This window comes from Notechis scutatus, chromosome 5 (genome assembly GCF_049901735.1).
Source record: "Notechis scutatus isolate UNSWTSFEM ecotype Mainland chromosome 5, rNotScu1.2, whole genome shotgun sequence".
NCBI lineage: Eukaryota > Metazoa > Chordata > Lepidosauria > Squamata > Elapidae > Notechis > Notechis scutatus.
In genome coordinates, this window is record NC_142013.1 from 18,439,140 (window position 1) to 18,456,285 (window position 17,146).

General features: G+C 46.4%; 1 protein-coding gene across 5 annotated transcripts in view; it reads left to right on the forward strand.

The window, feature by feature from the left end:
• The first annotated feature begins 3,103 nt into the window (after window positions 1–3,103).
• ELMOD1 (ELMO domain containing 1) overlaps window positions 3,104–17,146 on the forward strand; it is a 43,735-nt gene continuing 29,692 nt past the window's right edge. For 2 of the 5 annotated variants that reach the window (XM_087966227.1, XM_087966228.1), the window contains exon 1: window positions 3,104–3,335. The gene's annotated coding sequence lies outside the window, so the exon portion shown is untranslated. Of the gene's footprint in view, window positions 3,336–3,840; window positions 4,012–17,146 lie in introns of those variants that run through there. The other 3 variants (XM_087966225.1, XM_026685344.2, XM_087966224.1) reach the window with 3 other exon arrangements.

A 17,146-nucleotide genomic window follows, 5' to 3' on the forward strand; every position in this document is an offset into this window, starting at 1 on the left:
TCTTTACTGCTGCGACGATGGCCAGTGCCTCCTTATCTAATTGGCTGTAGTTTCTTTCGGGTTTGCTGAGTGTTCTTGAAAAGAAAGCGATGGGTGCTTCTTTTCCGTCTGGGAGTGTATGGCTGAGGACAGCGCCGACGCCAAATGGTGAGGCATCGCATGTGACGGCGATGGGTAGGGTCTCATTATACTGAATGAGAACGGCATCCGAGGTGAGCAGGTCTTTGGTATTCTTGAATGCGGTGTCCTCCCGTTTCCCCAGGTCCATTTGGCCGTCCTGTCCAGGAGCCTATGCAAGGGCTCCGCCGCGGTCGCTTTTGGGGCAAGAACACATTGTAAAAATTTAGCAGTCCCAGAAATGCCTGCAGCTCTGTTTTGTTCTTGGGTGTGGGGGCTTCCTTTATGGCTTTGACCTTGCTTCCGGTTGGGTGGATGCCATGTCGGTCTAGGAGGTACCCCAGAAACTCGACTTGCTCTGTGTATAGCTGGCATTTCTCTTTCTTCACCTTTAGCCCGGCCCCTTTGAATTTTTCTAGTACCTCCCTTAGGCGACCCTCTAGTTCCTCCTGGTTGGCTGCTGACACCAATACATCGTCAAAATAGGGAACCACCCCTTGATTCCTCGCAGCAGTCTCTCCATGAGGCTCTGAAAATTCCTGGGGCTACGCTGACTCCAAACTGGAGTCGGTTACACGAAACGCTCCCGGTGGGTGACTATTGTTTGCGCCTCGGCGGTTTCTTCATCGACCGGCAGTTGCTGATAGGCTTGCGCCAGGTCGAGCCAAGAAGACCTTGCCCCCCAGCGAGTGTAATAGGTGTTGCACTACTGGGACGGGTAGGCGCTTTGTTGCAGGGCGCAATTGAGGGTGGCCTTATAGTCCCCGCAGATCCTTACTGACCCATCTGGTTTGACTGGGGTGACTATAGGGTCTCCCACCGGGCGTGGTCGATTGGCTGCAAAACCCCTGTTTGACGAGTTTGTCAATCTGCTCGTCTATTTTCTTCCGGAGTGCAAAAGGCACCCGTCTGGGTTTTAGGCGTATGGGGGCGACATTTGGGTCTAGGCTAAAAGAGATAGGGGGCCCTTTGTACTTGCCTAGGTGCCGTCGAATACTTCTTGAAGTCCTCGCCAGCTGCTGCTCCCAGTCGGCCTCTGTGGTGTGGTTTACTCCCGTGACCTCGATCCCGAGTGGCGCGAACCATTGGAGTCCTAAAAGGCTGGGTCGGTTCCGGTCCACGATAGTCAGGGGAAGTTTGCGGTGCGGTTTTTGAAAGTCACCACGAACTGTCCGGTCCCAATGACGGGGATGCGGTTCCCCTGATAGTCCTTGATGATCAGTTTCTGGTTCTCCAGTCCTCTTTTCTGGATGTTTGGCACCAGGCGCTTGAGTTCTTTCCAGGCGACCATGGAGAGGTAGGATCCGGAGTCTACCTCCATCCGGCATGGTTCGCCTCGATGCTCACCTCCACGTAGACCTTCCGGGCATCCGTGGTTTCGGCATGGCCGATGGTGACCGTCTGGTGGGTTTCTTCTCTCTGTCGGCCTTCCCCGCTCCGTCGTCCTCGGTTGTCTCGGCCCAGCGATAGTCGGCTTGGCGATCTCTGGTTCTCGGGGGTGTCGCTCGCCCCGGTTGCTTGGTTCTCGCCGGCGGGGCTGTGTGTCTTTTTGAGTCGGCAGACTCGGGCGATGTGGCCCTTCTTGTTGCACTGCCGGCAGATCGCGTCGATAAAACGGCACTCGGATCGAAAGTGGTTTCCCCGCACCCGGCGCACTGGTTCCCGACTTACGACCCCGTTGATCTCGCCGGTCCCGCCCTGTTTGTAGTCGGTGGACGTCTTCCTCCTCGTCCGTGGTATCGGAGGCGGAGTCCAGGTCCCCGTGGTGTGTGGTGGTTTCTCGTCGGCTTGTCTCGGGGTTTCAGTGTGGTCCCCGTTGTCTGCCCTCCGAAGTCTGGCTGCTGACTTCCGGGTGGCTTCGCTGCGGAAGCTTCGCCAGGGCGCCCCGAGGTCGATGTTGCCTTTCGCCATCAGTCGACTTTTTAGTGCCTGATCCCTGAGGCCTAGGACCACGCGGTCTCGGAGGACATCGCCCAGGTCCCTGAACTCGCACATCCCCCTAGGTCTCGCAAGGCGGCTATAAAGTCGCTAATGCTCTCGTCCTGCCGCTGGTTTCGCCGATAGAACTCATCCCGCCAGATGAGGATGGGCACAGCGGGGCGTAGTGGTTCCGAAGGAGTGGCTCGAGATCGGCCCAGTCCATCGCCTTCACGTCCTCTGGCTTCGCGAGGGCTTTGGCCATCTTAAACACTGCGGGCCCGCAGTGTGTGAGGAAGACGGCCCTTTTCTTCTGCCCGTTCGCATCCTTCAAATTGCTACTTTCGAGGAACATCAGGAATCTATCCGTGTACGATTCCCAGTCCTCGGTAGCGGGGTTGAAGGGTGCTGGTGGGGTCATGCTGGCCATCTCGTCGGTCCTTTGTCTTCCTCGGGACACGTGCTCGGTGGTTATTCTCTGGATCCCACCTTCGTCGCCAGTGTCGTGTCCGTCGAGAAAGGAAGCTCGGAGTCAGTGACTTGGTTTCAGCTCTTTATTGGCTCCTGATACAGCTTAAGCTTGAAGGGAAAAACTGCGGCTTTTTATTCTCGAGCCGCGGCGGTCGCGCCAATGACACCGCTGAATCTCCCGCGATTAGTTTCCACCAATCGCGGGGATTCGCAGCGGACCAATCAGGGCGGCTCGCCGACCAATCCGTCGCCGCGCCTTAACCAATCGCGACGCGGGGCTACGAGTATGTAAATTGACTTGTACAGAACAATTACCAAACTACAACTGTACTCCCAGGCAAGCCGTATTTCCAGGTGGGACGGAGGGAGAAGCATGGAAACGCAGAAGCCCAAACTTAAAACTCTTCTCAGAACCAAGTCGGCAAAGGCTGCCTTCGCACAACTTCTCCTTGGCTACTAACACCTTTACTCAGCGAACCTAACCCTAAGGAGGCTGCCTTCCCAGAAAACCAGGCCCGACCCTCGCTGTGGGTGGGGGAGACGGCGGTGGGGGCTCCGCGCTCTCCCTGACCTCGCAGTTCTCCGTGCTGGCCGGCAGGCGGCGGGCCGAGTGGGTTCTCCAGGCTGCCGGCAGCGATTGCGCCTCACCTGGCCCAGCGCGGCGACTCTTGTCTGCGGGGCGGCCGTTGCCTTCCCTCCTCGAAGCCTTGCGGGGTGACCCACATTCCGGGGGCTCTCGTCGTTGCCGCGAAAAAAAAAACTCGGCGAGACGGCGGGAGGGATGGCGCTGTGGTGGCTGAGGAGAGGGTGAGCAAGCGGCAGGGGTTGAGGTAGGATCCCTTTGCCTTCAGATCGCCCCCCTTTTTTTCCTTTCTCGTTGCAGCGGCGGAAATATCCAAATCCTGGATCCCCGACCCCTCGGCATAACCCCCCACACACACACACCTTTTTAAACCTTGCCCTTCTTTTCCTTTGCACCTCAGCGCTGCGTCGAAATGATGCGCGCATTATTGCAGCGGGCAGCGCAAGCTTAATTCCTTCCCCACCCCAAGGCTGCGTTGCTTGCATTGGGGATTGGGGGTTCTTTCTAGCGGCCGAGCAGGCTGAGGTTGCTGCTGTGGGGGGAGGGTAGGGGAGAGACTTTAAATCCCAGCGCTGGTCGCCTAGCGACCGGCGATCAATTAATCATAAGGAGCTGCGCGATCTCCCGGGGGCGCACACGGTTACCCCGCTGCCCGGTTCCACCATCTGGATCTCCGAGCCCGCAGAAAGGGAGGCGGGGGGGGGGGAAGAGGAGGGGGCGGCGGCATTGCGGTTATTGATTGTGGCTTTGGGGCATCCGTCGTTTCTGCGCGGCCCGCTGTGGCGGAGTGGTTTTCCCTAGTCGATTCCGGGATATTGGGGGATCGTGCGGCTGGGGGAAGGGAGAAGAGAGGGGATTCCACTCCGCCTTCCAAAAGGCATCCCTGCCGTTTAGCAAAGGTGGGAAAGAGGCGCCCCGGGAAGGTGAGTACCGAAAGAAAACGGACTTTTCTTCTTCTTTCTTCTTTTTTTGTATTATTATTTGTGGATTTAATTCACAGGTTGGGTTTCTGGAGCGCTGTCACAGCTGACCATTTTAGGAAGGCGATCCTAACTCCGCGTGCTTTACCTGGCAGAAAATACCCGGGTTGCGATGCAAGGTGTTGCTGGATAGCTGTGGATAGTAGGGCTGTGCTAAGCATTGTAAACATTTGCTTCCAGCCCAGGGGGGAGATGAGGGTGTCATGAATACCTTTTTGTCATTTATTATTGATTCTGATGTGGGGTTGTGAAACAAACAACCTTGACACTTGAGAGTCCAGAAAATAAAATAGGAATAAAAGAGAGCAGATCTGACTTAAAAATCCACCTGGAGAAAGAGCACACTATTGCAGAGAAGTGGGACAGGAAAAACGATAAAAGCAGATGGGTTTAAGGTGCTCTCTTGACTTCATTTGTTTCAATCGATTTTTAAAAGGACGACTTTACTGTTCAAAGGAGAGGGTTTCCTTTCTTCCTCCTCCTTTTATTTCTCAGAAAAAGAGAAATATTAAAATATTAAAATTAAAATATTAAAAAATATTAAAATTTCTCTAGAAATTTTATTTCTAGAGAAAAAGATACACCCTTTGCATAAAATTCTTTAGGACAAAGACAATTTACTTTGTACCAGTACACTGAACAGGGTCTAAGGTGTGCAAAAATCTAGATTACCAATAGATGGCAGGAAAACAAATGTCTCCTGGATTTTGCATCTCAGATACAGTTCTAATCAAACCATAGTTTGATACAAAAGTCTGTAGAGATTCACAGTCATCCAGGTCATGGTGGTTCCAAAGGTGCTTTTTCAGGAGTCAAATGGACTTTCTTTTTTTCTTTTGATGATGTGAGCTGAAGAAGCTTCTTGGATGAGAAGTGAAACCTCTTCAAAATTAAAAAACAAACAAAGTCCAGTTGTCTCCTGAAAAAAAGCACATTTGGGACATAGTTTGATACCATAGCTGGCTGCAGAATGGCTATCAAGATTTTTGGGTGATTTGTTTATGCAGTGATTCTAAAGAGCTCAATAATTTCCTTCTGTTGTAGACCTGAAATGGTGGCTGTGTTCTTACAATACATTTTTCTATAATGTAACCATGAGTTATTCAGATGAGTAATATCCCATTTTAGGAGTTGGCGTTGAACTATACAGGTACACTGAATCATACATTAACCACATAGACTGGATTTACACAGTATACCAAGCGTTCACGTGTTGCAGTAACCCACTGTTTGCTAAACCATGGTTAAAAATGCTGCAAGTCACAATTCATAAAATGCACTAACTCAATATATTAAACCAAAATCAGTCAGATCCAGCATATGACTTAGCTCAATGGTGTTTGATCATCTAGAGTTCTAGGTAAGTTTTTGTAGGACTGCAGCTCAATCCTATGGCAATTTACTTATAATTAAGTCCCATATTGGTCACAGTACAAACCTACATAATCTACTCCTATGTATCTCAATGGGATATAACTCATAAATTAATTTTCAATGAGGCTGTAGAATTCTGCGTAGAAGAAGAGGCAGAGCCTGGGGGTGGAGTTAAGAGAGTTATCAGTCTGGAATCATTATGTTGCCACAAGCAATTCAAGTCCAGCACTCCTTGAATTCCATTGACTCTTATCTAGCACCAATTTAGTTGCGCTGAATAGCTGATTAGATTCTTGTGCATAAGTTTGAGCATTAAATTTTCTGAATTAGAACTTAACATGTGAGTCTGATTCCTTGTGCCTGACATTGGTCCCAAAGCAGAGTGAAATATATCTCTTTGCTTAACATCCCAATTTTGCTGTGCCTGTTTCTTCTCAAACACAAAAGAAGAGAGTAGCCAATACTGATCCCTGGGAAGATGTCAAGGGCTCCTCTGCTGGAGCTCTGCATACTGAAACAACAGCTGACTTGAGAATAGCTGTGGAGGCAAAGTAATATCAATTGCAGCTTTACTCCCACTTGTTTCCTTTTCTCCATAATCCACTCCAGCACTAAGCAAGAGCTGCAGAAATCCAAGTGATTACCAGTTGTGGAAGCAAAAACTGTTATAAAGTAACATAATACCAGGCCAAATAAAAACAGAATAAATAAAATAAATGGGAGAAAAAAACTAGAACATGGACATCAAACTCGCAGCCCACAGGCCAGATGCGTCACGTGTTGGCCACTCCCGGTTTAACAGAAGTCACGATACATCATGTAATGTCGCCGTGACAGTGTGAATTTGACACCCCTGACCTAGAGAATGAATATACTAAATTAATATATAATTTATATTTATTAATATAAATTAGCTAGATTTGCTATATTTTCATTTAATCATTGAACAGTAATCTATCAAATTTCACATAAAAATATATCAATGCTTGTAAGATACGAAATCTATGCCAAAAGGTATGGGGTCATTTTTTTGATTAGTAGAAAAACAGCCTTTTCAAAAAGTGGTAAGTTATACTCTGTGCTATTTAGGTAAAGCACTTTCCCAATCTTTCCATCTGATATAACCAAGATTCTTTGATTCTGGGACATAACCATGATATATTTGGCATGTCTAACCTGAAAATGCATCTCCTTATATACATTTCAATATTATTCTGAAATTAAGTAGTTATTAACTAATATAGTTCACAGTGTTGAACTGTGTTTACTGTATGAATGAGGATCTTCTCTGCATTTTCTCTGCATTTGTTTTTTAAAATTGCAATAATGTTGAGGAAACAAAGAGGAATGGAGAACTCTCTTTGCTGTCATCTGGTGATTATCCAGATGTTTATGGCTCAGATGCCACAGCCAACCCTGCAGAATCAGATGTCAGGGCTCTAAATAATACGCCCATAACAAACGGAACTCCAAGGCATGTAAATCAAAGAATTGGTTTATTGGATATATCATATTGGCATAGCCTGGTGAAAAACTGACTCTGAATATTCCTGCGGTTTTCACCTAATTAAAAGTAAAAGTTTCTCCCTCTTCCCAAACAATCAGTCACATGGTCCAATCACTGTCCTGTCCGGTTGCCAGGTTACATCGCTCCTCCTCTCTCCAGTCACCTGTGGGAATGTCCTTGGTTCCCAGGAGAAAGTATTTTGTTTTGACTACAAACCTCTCCCCCATCTCTATTCCCCCCCCCCATCCCTCAGCTCCAGTGTGGCAACACTGAAGCCTCAAAATGGCCTTGGTCAGGTCAGCTTCAGGGTTGACATCAGAATTGTCAAAGGTATGGACTGAGGAATTGGCAGGAAGCAGGGTGCCAGGGGGTATTGTATTTTTGGCTCCAAAGCTTCTGCCTTCCTTCTTTATAAGATGCTGTAAGCATTCCATTCTTAAATAAGTTAGATTCCAGCAATGGAAAGTGAATGCAGTTTACATTGCAGTTCTTTAAAACTGGGTACCAAGCTGTGTGGATTCTTTAGGTATAACAATCTGATGTCCCCAGGAGATACATAGCAGCTCTTTCATAGGGAGTTTTGACAGATGCTTTCCCCAAACATCTGTTGACGATGAGCCCTTCAGAGTTTGTCTTGATCTGTGGATGAAGATAGTGAAGAAATATTGCTCCCCAAACACCCAACTAAATTATAACATCTTTTTCTTTTTCTTTTTACAACCCTGCAATCCTTTAATTCGACATGGAGTCAGGGGCAACTGAATGGAGCTGAGCATTTACTGGCCGGATGCCCTTCCTGATTCCTATGTGGAGATCGCAGCAGATATTGTCTCTCTATGCCCTGCTAACAAAAACATCTGACACTACCTAGGATAGAACTCTCAACCTTGCGAGTGGGAGGCGAGCATCTTCACCTCTAGGCCACCACGTCTCTTGAATTATAATGTCAATATGTACCATTGATTTATTTATAATGTTTATATAGCTGTCAATCTTTCAGACAACTCTGGGTGGTTCCCAGTCAAAAATCATTTTAAAAACTATAAAATTAAAATTTTATAAAATTAAAATATAAAACATTAAAAACAACAAAACACTGGTGCCAGCCATGCTAATGTGCCATCTTCTCATCTTCTCCCAACCCTTGTCAGTCAGGTCTTCAAACTTTACAGAAAGCTAAAAAGATGGGAGGCCTGACAAACTTCAGGGGACAGTGTTCCATAAGGCAGGCGCTGCCACAGAAAAAGCATGCTTCCCAGCCTTCCTTCAATGGCAATATTTAGGGGAAGGGACTAGGGGTGTGCTCACCCTATCTGATTTGGTAGGATGGGTAGATGTCCTTCGGGAAAGGCAGTCCTATAGGTATCCTGGCCCTGTGCCCTATTGGGCTTCAAAGGTGATGATTTGTGCACCTTGAATTGCATCCGAAATGAAACCAGAAGCCAGTGCGGTTAGCGCAACAGAAGCGTTACATGGGCAAACCTAGGACCCCCCATTACTGTGTGCTCTGCTGTATTCTGGACCGGTTGAAGTTTCTGTGTCGTCTTCAAGGGCAGCCCCCATATAGGATGCGTTGCAGTTGTCCAATTGGGTGGATTAGTAAATATGAGCAAGGCCTCTCGGTCTAGGAAAGGGCTCCATTAGGTACATCAGACAAATTTGTGCAAAGTTCGCCCTAGCCACACTTGCATATGTTCCTTAGAGAAGCAATAGTTAAGCAAGGCAGGATGTAGGTTATCTTGTTCTGCTGGAATATTTAAGTTGTGCTGATGGTGTGGCATCTCCAAGCTTAAGAGGAGCAGTTGGCAGGTTTTTAACAAAAGCTCCAGTGAGATAGAATGGAAACAACCTCGATCTAAGTTAGTGATGGCTAACATTTTCGGCACCAGGTGCCCAAAGCGCAAAATGCAATGCACGTGCATGCCTCATGCATGTGTGTGTGCCCCCCACCTCCTGTGCATGCATGCATGACCACCGTCTGCACCCGCCCCATGCCTGCGCACACAATCACTGCATGTGCATTCACCCCTGTGCATGCGCGGCAGAGACCTGAAGACCAACTGGGCAGCGGGAGGCATGCATGCGCAGCAGAAGTGAACTGGGGCGATGGCTCGCGTGCCCAGAAAGAGGGCTCTGCATGCCACCTCTGGCATGCGTGCCATAGGTTCACCATCTTGGATCTAAATTATGACAATACCAAATTTGAGATCCATTTCTAAGGAGAATTTGTCTCCCTAGAAATGGGGACTACAGAAAGCAAGCAAAGCATGAGCTTCCAAGAACAAGAATATTTTTTTCCATCCTGTGAAAAATTATACATTCTGCTGTAGCTCTTGATAGTGGAATTTATGAGCTATTAAAGCAGAAGTTGGAGGAGTTTGACGCCATGATGGATCATACATTTTTTCTAGTTCTAGGGGTGAATGAAAACTATGCACACAAACACACATGCATGCATCCGTTTACCTGTAAGACAAGACCACTACTTGGTTTCTTGCCAAATCAGTATTTGTCAAAGCAACCTGTTTTCCCTAGAAGATGTCAAATTAAGGAAGGCTTATCTATAGCATAACTAAATGAGAAACGAGAAGTTTACTATGGGTTTAAGTTTGAAGTTTGTTTTCCTAAGTGGGTTGGCTTCTCCAAAGTCTATGGAGCGTCACCTGCCCACAGTCCCATTGTGGGAGCTTTGCCCTTCCACTCGTGACACAGGAGATCAAATCCATCAGGACAAGATTCAGCAGTCCATCTGCACCTGAAAGACAAAGGTTACTCTTTGGAAGTCAGCAAAGTCCACATTTTGGACAGAGAGAACCACTGGTTTGAATGAGAGTCCAAGAGGCCATCTATATTAAAATTGAACAACAGAGAGGGACGAACACGACACTACCTATCCCCTGTCTACAACACAGTCCTTTCAGCAGTCCCAGTAAGGTCCCATATCCATTTGCACTCTAATACAGGTGACACTGAGGTTACAGGTAAAGCCCCAAGTGGCCTCAACAATTCTCAGAGAGCTAACAACCAACCTTACCAACAAAGATTAACCCCTTAGGAACTTACATTCCCAATAATGTTGCTCTTAGGATCATTGAAATAAAAGAGAATCCACATTTTTTTTAATTGTTCAGTGCTATTAAAAGAAAAACGCAAGATCATTAATTCTTAATTCTTCAAAATGTATAGAAATATATATTCATAGAAAAATTCATGTTTCTTTTATTGAAATACAATTATACATTTAAATCTGTCTGGTTTTACAAACCAGGGCCTGCAGTAGAGAATGCTGCACCAGGAGATCCAGAGAAGTATGTTTATTTGAATTATAAAGTCTGTTGAATGACAAGATACCTTTACTTTACTGCTTGTGCCTGGGGAGTTGGCTGACAGATACAATAGGACTAGACAGCCAAGCTTCATTCTAGCTGCAAAGTGCTAATGTATTACTACATAAGTTGGCAGATTTTTTTCTCTCTCTTTGCCACTTATTCAAAAACCTTCTGCTTACAGGAGAGCAAAACTATTTGCCTCACTCCAGTTGGCAATCTTCAGTGCCTCATCTAAAAGTTCTGCAGATATATGTCATTGTTCCTGCTTTTTGCTAAATGTGGAACTTTAGTGGCCTTTCCAAATAGCATTGCTTAGTCTTATCTATGTGTGTCAAGGGCTACTGCGAGATTGTACATCTCAAATTGGAGTAACACAGCTGAATGCGAAATTGAGGTCTTTGAGAGAGAGGGAATTATTTTGAAGTGGAATGATTTCTTGCTGCTTTCCTTCCTCCTTTCTGTTCTAGAACTAGAGACAAACCATTTCCCTAAAATAAACAGAAAGGCATTAGTGGTATGAATAAAATGAATATAATAATGAGTAAAAATGCTGGATTTCAGCCAACATGCTTAATCCTTCTACCAATTGCTTTGTCCCTTGTGGGGGAATGACACTGTCAGACAAAATATTGGGTTGTAGCTATATGTCTTAAAGAAAGTAGTAGAATAGTAGATCATAGTAGCTACATTTCTTAAAGAAAATAGTAGAATAGTACAGGTAGTCCTCAAGTTACAACCACAATTGAGCCCAACATTTATGTTGCTAAGTGAAACATTTGCTCAGTGTGATGATCCTGGGGCATGACACAAAAGCAACAAAGTCACAAAAATAGGTAAAGTCCCTTTAATACCTCCAGCTTGGCCCCCAATGTCCAGTTATCATCGGCTGGAGAAAAAACTCTCCCGAGAACAGTTTCTAAAGGGAAGAAATTCTGTCCGAACCCAAAGTACATATAAATTATAAATAAAAACCAACACAAACCATGCTGCAGCAATTAATAAGACAGGGCAGGATAAGGAATTGAAGACTTCAAAAGATAACGAAACACACACAATTGGGAGGACGCCAGAACCCAGATAAGACTTGACAAACCAAAATAATTCACGCTTTGCTTCCAGCAAGGAGCTGTTTTCCCAGCTGCAGCTAATGAAGGGAATCAGGGCCTTTTTCTCCCCCATAACCCACGTTGCTCCCTTCTCTGCTCCTCCCTGCGTGCCCTAGGATGAAGAAGGGGTGGCCTGGTTCTTCCTCTGAATGCCTAGCCAGACTGTGCCCTTCCTCAGTTTCCTCCACAACCACCGGAGCCACACTCCCACTCCCTGTCAGCTATTCCACCTCTCCCTCGGAATCAGATTCCAACAGGGGCATGACACTCAGTGAGTTTCTCCCATTTTAAGACTTTTCTTGCCACATTTATTGTGAATCACTGCAGTTGTTAAATTAGTAACCCGGTTGTTAAGTGAATCTGGTTTCCCCATTGACTTTGCTTGTCAGAAGGTCACCAAAGGTGCTCACGTGACCCCAGGAACACTGCAACCATCATAAATATGAGTCAGTTGTCAAGTGTCCAAATTTTTGATCACATGACCATGTGCCGTTGCAGCTTTGAATGGTCACTAAGTGAACTGTTGTAAGTCGACAACTGCCTGTAGATGTTACATGGAGAAAAGAGTGTGCCATGCATCACAGAATCTATCTAAAGGCACATTTTTGTTTCTGAGTACACTGTTACTTATCTTGAATCTTGAGTCAGCTTTCCTCAGTCTACTTCTCAGGTGTGTTTGGACTGCATATTAGAGAAAGCTGACCTAGAAATTGGTGGGTTTTTTTTTTAACCTGCTTGACCATGATCAGTCTATTAATTCTAGACATTTTTCTATTTCTGTTCATATAACATTAAGGGTAGTTTACAAAGATTAAAAATTGCCTATGCACTGTAGCGGTTAAGATGTTCAATTAGAAATGGTGAATGTTCATTTTCTAGTCCATATTGGACCACAGAAACCCAATGGGAGACTCTGGAAGACTTTTCTCAACACAACCTACCAGCCTACTTATAGGGAAAATAAAGAGATGGAAGCACCGTACAACATGGTCTTGAGAATCTGAAGGAAAAGTGGGATACAAATTTATTTATTTAAAATTCACATTTCTGAGATCTCCCCACTTATTATTAATAGAATGATCTATTCACCTGATGGATCGATACAAGTAGACAGCTCACCCTCCCCATTTGTGTAAGATGGAGAGTCCAAGTGAAAGAATGAGGGATAGTCAGAATAAGTTGATATGGATATACAAATACTTTTTCTTAATGGAGCAACCATCATCGTCAGCCATCATCTTCCTGGCTTTCAGAAAGTCAGAGTGGGAGGGAAAGTGATGAGAAGAGAGTGGGATCTGTTGTTAATCTATCAACCACTCCCTCTGTGAAACCCTCACATTGGAGCCCCAAGACAGCTGGCAGAGCCAGTTTTATGGAAGGTAAGGAGGTTGGAGGTGACCTCACTGAGGGTGATGGTGGGATAAGAAGTTCCAAAGGACAGGAACAATGGCACAGAAGGGTCTTCTCCTGGGCCCACCAGCTGGAATACCCTGGCTGATGGGACCCGTATCTGTCAGGGATCTGCCTCCAGACCCCTTTTTGGAGGAGGAGTTGGCAGAGGAAAGAGCGGAGCTGAGTGATATCCTGTATGGGGCTCAGAGAATGCTAGCCTGACAGAACAGTGTCAGCTGGGTCGAGTGGATGAATGACAAGCTGAGGCTGAGAGAGGTGAGCCACAGCTGCAACAAGTTGGTCAGGAGGCTCCAGGCAAGGACCAGGAAGCAGCTGCTGCCCATTAGCAATGAGGAGGAGGTAGAGTCCATACCTTCTCCCGATCCAAAAACACATGGGCCAGAGAGGAGACAGGCACAACGCTGGTCAGTTAGCCTACTCATGAGGAGGCAACTTTGCCTCTTGCGAAGGGCTGCATTGGCGCCACTTGCTTAATCACTCGCCGAGGACTTGAGTGTTGCTGGAGCAACATGCCCAGCTCCATACTTCATAGACGGCTTTAGTGTGTATGCCTGTTGGACTCGATTATTCAGTGACTCTTGCCATGCTGGAATCTGAACCTGCACAAAGGGGTGTTTTCTGAGGACCTGTTTGTGGGGGTTGAATAAACACCTGTAGAACTCTTGCTGTACACCTATGTGTGTGAAGGGGGCAGGGCAGCACAGAACCATGCTTCCTCTGCTGACACAGGTGGGGCAGGCCAATCCCAGTGGGATGAGATGGTCCTTCAAGTCACCTTGGCCCAGGCCATGAAGGGCTTTAAAGGTAATTAACTACACTTTGAATTGCAACCCAGAAGCAAACTGGCAGCCAGTGCAGGTTTCAGAGCAGTGGGGTTATATGGTCTACCTTTGGGAGCCCCAAAACTGCCCATGTGGCTGTATTTGCTTAGTTTTTAAATGACCACTTACCAACAGGAAAGTGTCTTTTGAATGCTTGCTTTTAGCAGGTGACATTACAATAGATACATTCACAAATGTTCTGGAAAAAAAATATATGAAAGGAAGAGAAATTGATAGGTGGAACAAAGGATTGCCTTTAATCTTCCATTTTGTTGGATTGCACAGTCTGATTGTGTGATTTTCCCAAGGACTACCGAGTCCTTTAAAACAGTCTGAAGAGAGAAATGAGATTTGTCATTGAGCTATGGGTTATATTCGGTTTGTACAATCTTAAATGAATGGGAGTTTCAGCTCATGGCATATGGGATCCTTCGAATGATTTTAATTGCAGCATTGTAGTCAGGAGAGAGAACACATCAAGGTTTTGATACAGACAGAAATGGATTCTAGTGGATTTGGAATTGTGCCAAGATAAAAGCTGGTCTCTTGCTTGCTTCAAACAAAACTGTGCCTGAGAAGAAAGTGTCTGTGCTTGTCACTGATTCTAAAAGCAGGAATAGATTAACGCTGCATAGATTAGAACTTAGTTTTCAATGCCTTACTTAGATAATATTTGCACAGCAAGTCACACTCAGCTGAATTCAGTTTTACATTTAGCACGGGGTTATTCTTTTTAGAATAGGATCTCGGTAAGCAGCATATAGGGCGGGGGGGGGCCTAACCTTTTTGGGCTCCTTGCCAAAAAGTGTGCGTGTGCTTGCACACTCGTGCTCCCGTTCCAGCACCCAGAAGACAATGTGCACCCCCCACGCATGCGTGCGCAATCTCCACCCACCCCCACCCCCCGCCGCCTTACCTGCACTGCGCCTCACAGCTGATTTTCGGCTGGTTTGAGGCCTTTTTCAGCCTCCCAGAGGCTTAAGGAAGGCTTCTGCAGGCCAAAAACTAGCCCCGTTTCGTCACTTCCAGTATTTTCGGAAAAACGTGAAGTGATGAAACAGGGCTAGTTTTCGGCCTGCAAAGCCTGCAGAAGCCTTCCTCAAGCCTTTGGGAGGCCGAAAAAGGCCTCAAACCAGTCAAAAATCAGCTGTGAGGCATGCGCATGCGCAGTGAGGTAAGTTTGCCTGCGGCTCGCGTGCTGGCACAAATGGCTCTGTGTGCCACCTGTGACACGCGTGCCATAGGTTCGCCATCATGGATATAGGAGTAGTCCCTGTGATCATCATTGAGACTGGCAATTATGTTTATAAGTTGTGATAGTCATAAAAGAGGGCGACCACACATGACCCAACCTGATTTTACAATGTTTTTCATGGCAGTCATTAAGTAAACTTTGTGGCCATTAAGCAAACTCATTGTTTGCCTTGGGCTGGTTTTTGCCCGAACTAGAAATTAGTGCTGGTTTTTTGCAAAACCATTGTAAATTGTGGTTGTTGTGGCCTGTCAGCTTCCGGCCCCTCCAGCAGCCGAATTGGAGGAGGAGGAGGCATGGGAGTCAGGGTCAGCATCAAGGCAACCTGAGAGCTCTGAGGGGGAAGAGAGAATGGAGATGTCATAGAGAGAGACAGAAAAACAGAGAGTCAGAGGCAGAGCCTGGGCTGTCCATCAGCCCCCAGGTCTGGAGGTGACTTATGAGGAAGAGGAGGAACAGCTGGGCTCAGTCCCTAATGTGTGGATGCACAGAAGGCAGAGGAGAGGAGAGCAGTGGAAATCTATGGGCCGATCCTTCGGACAGAAGAGCTACTGCTGCTAGCGAAACCCCACCCTAACTCTGCAGATAAAAGGCAGGGGACAGAGATGAATATTCATCTCCCTGCCGGACAGACTTGTTAGCCTGTGTTGAGAGAGAAACTTTTTGCCGGGGCGGCTGGTGCTCCTAATAAAGGAATCATTGATTTAAATACAGAAGGTTTCTCGTGTTTGGGGAGCTGGATTAGAACAGCTGTCTAGTGATTGAAGGGCACTGCAAACACCTGGAAATGTGGGCTGGTTGCCAAACATCTAAAATGCAATCACATGACCATGGGAGGAGGGCAACAGGAGAACTTAAAAACCAGGTTGCAAATAACTTTGGGTGGGGGCATCGTAACTTCAAACAGTCACTAAATGACGCTTCATCAGTCAAGGGCTACATGTATAGCACAAGAGAAAGCCTGGAGGAGATGCTGTTCTATCATGAATAAGAAATAAAAGATCTGTGACTTGGACCATGTCATTTATTCGTACATGTGTGGAAGTTATAGATCAGCTTCCTAAGTAATTACTAAACTGTAGGGTTCTGCACTTAGGTACGGAAACCTAGATGCACAGGTATGGGATAGCTATAACAATAGCACTTAGACTTATATACAGCTTCATAGTGCTTTACAGAGTTTTCTAAGCAGTTTACAGAGTCAGCATATTTCCCCCAACAATCTGGGTCCTCATTTTACAGACCTCGGAAGGATGGAAGGCTGAATCAACCTTGAGCCAGTCAGGATTGAATTTCTGGCAGTGGGTTAAATTAGCCTGTAACACTGCATTCTAAACACTGCGCCACCACGGCTCTAATAGGTACGTTGCTTAAGAACAATTGTGAGAAGGATTTATTGTTTGGTAGTCCAGCAATTAAGCACAAAACAGCAATATGCTGCAACTGCTAATGCAATTTTGGGCAGCATCAACAGAAATGTAATGTCAAGATTGTGGGAAATGATAATGCTGTCTATGTTACACTGCTCAGAGTTGAATCTAGAATACTAGATCTAGTTCTGGTCATTATACACTGCTCAAAAAAAATAAAGGGAACACTTCAACAACACAATGTAACTCGAAGTCAATCACACTTCTGTGAAATCAAACTGTCCACTTAGGTAGCAACCACTGATTGACAATCAATTTCACATGCTGTTGTGCAAATGGAATAGACAACAGGTGGAAAGCAGAGGCAGTTAGCAAGACATCCCCAATAAAGGAGTGGTTCTGCAGGTGGTGACCACAGACCATTTCTCAGTTCCTATGCTTTCTGGCTGATGGTTTGGTCACTTTTGAATGCTGGTGGTGCTTTCACTCTAGTGGTAGCATGAGACGGAGTCTACAACCCACACAAGTGGCTCAGGGAGTGCAGCTCATCCAGGATGGCACATCAATGTGAGTTGTGGCAAGAAGGTTTTCTGTGTCTGTCAGCGTAGTGTCCAAAGCATGGAGGTGCTACCAGGAGACAGGCCAGTACATCAGGAGACGTGGAGGAGGCCGTAGGAGGACAACAACCCAGCATCAGGACCACTACCTCTGCCTTTGTACAAGGAGGGACAGGAGGAGCACTGCCAGAGCCCTGCAAAATGACCTCCAGCGGGCCACAAATGTGCATGTGGCTACTCAAACAGTCAGCAACAGACTCCATGAGGGTGGTATGAGGGCCTGATGTCCACAGGTGGGGGTTGTGCTTACAGCCCAACACCGTGCAGGACGTTTGGCATTTGCCAGGCA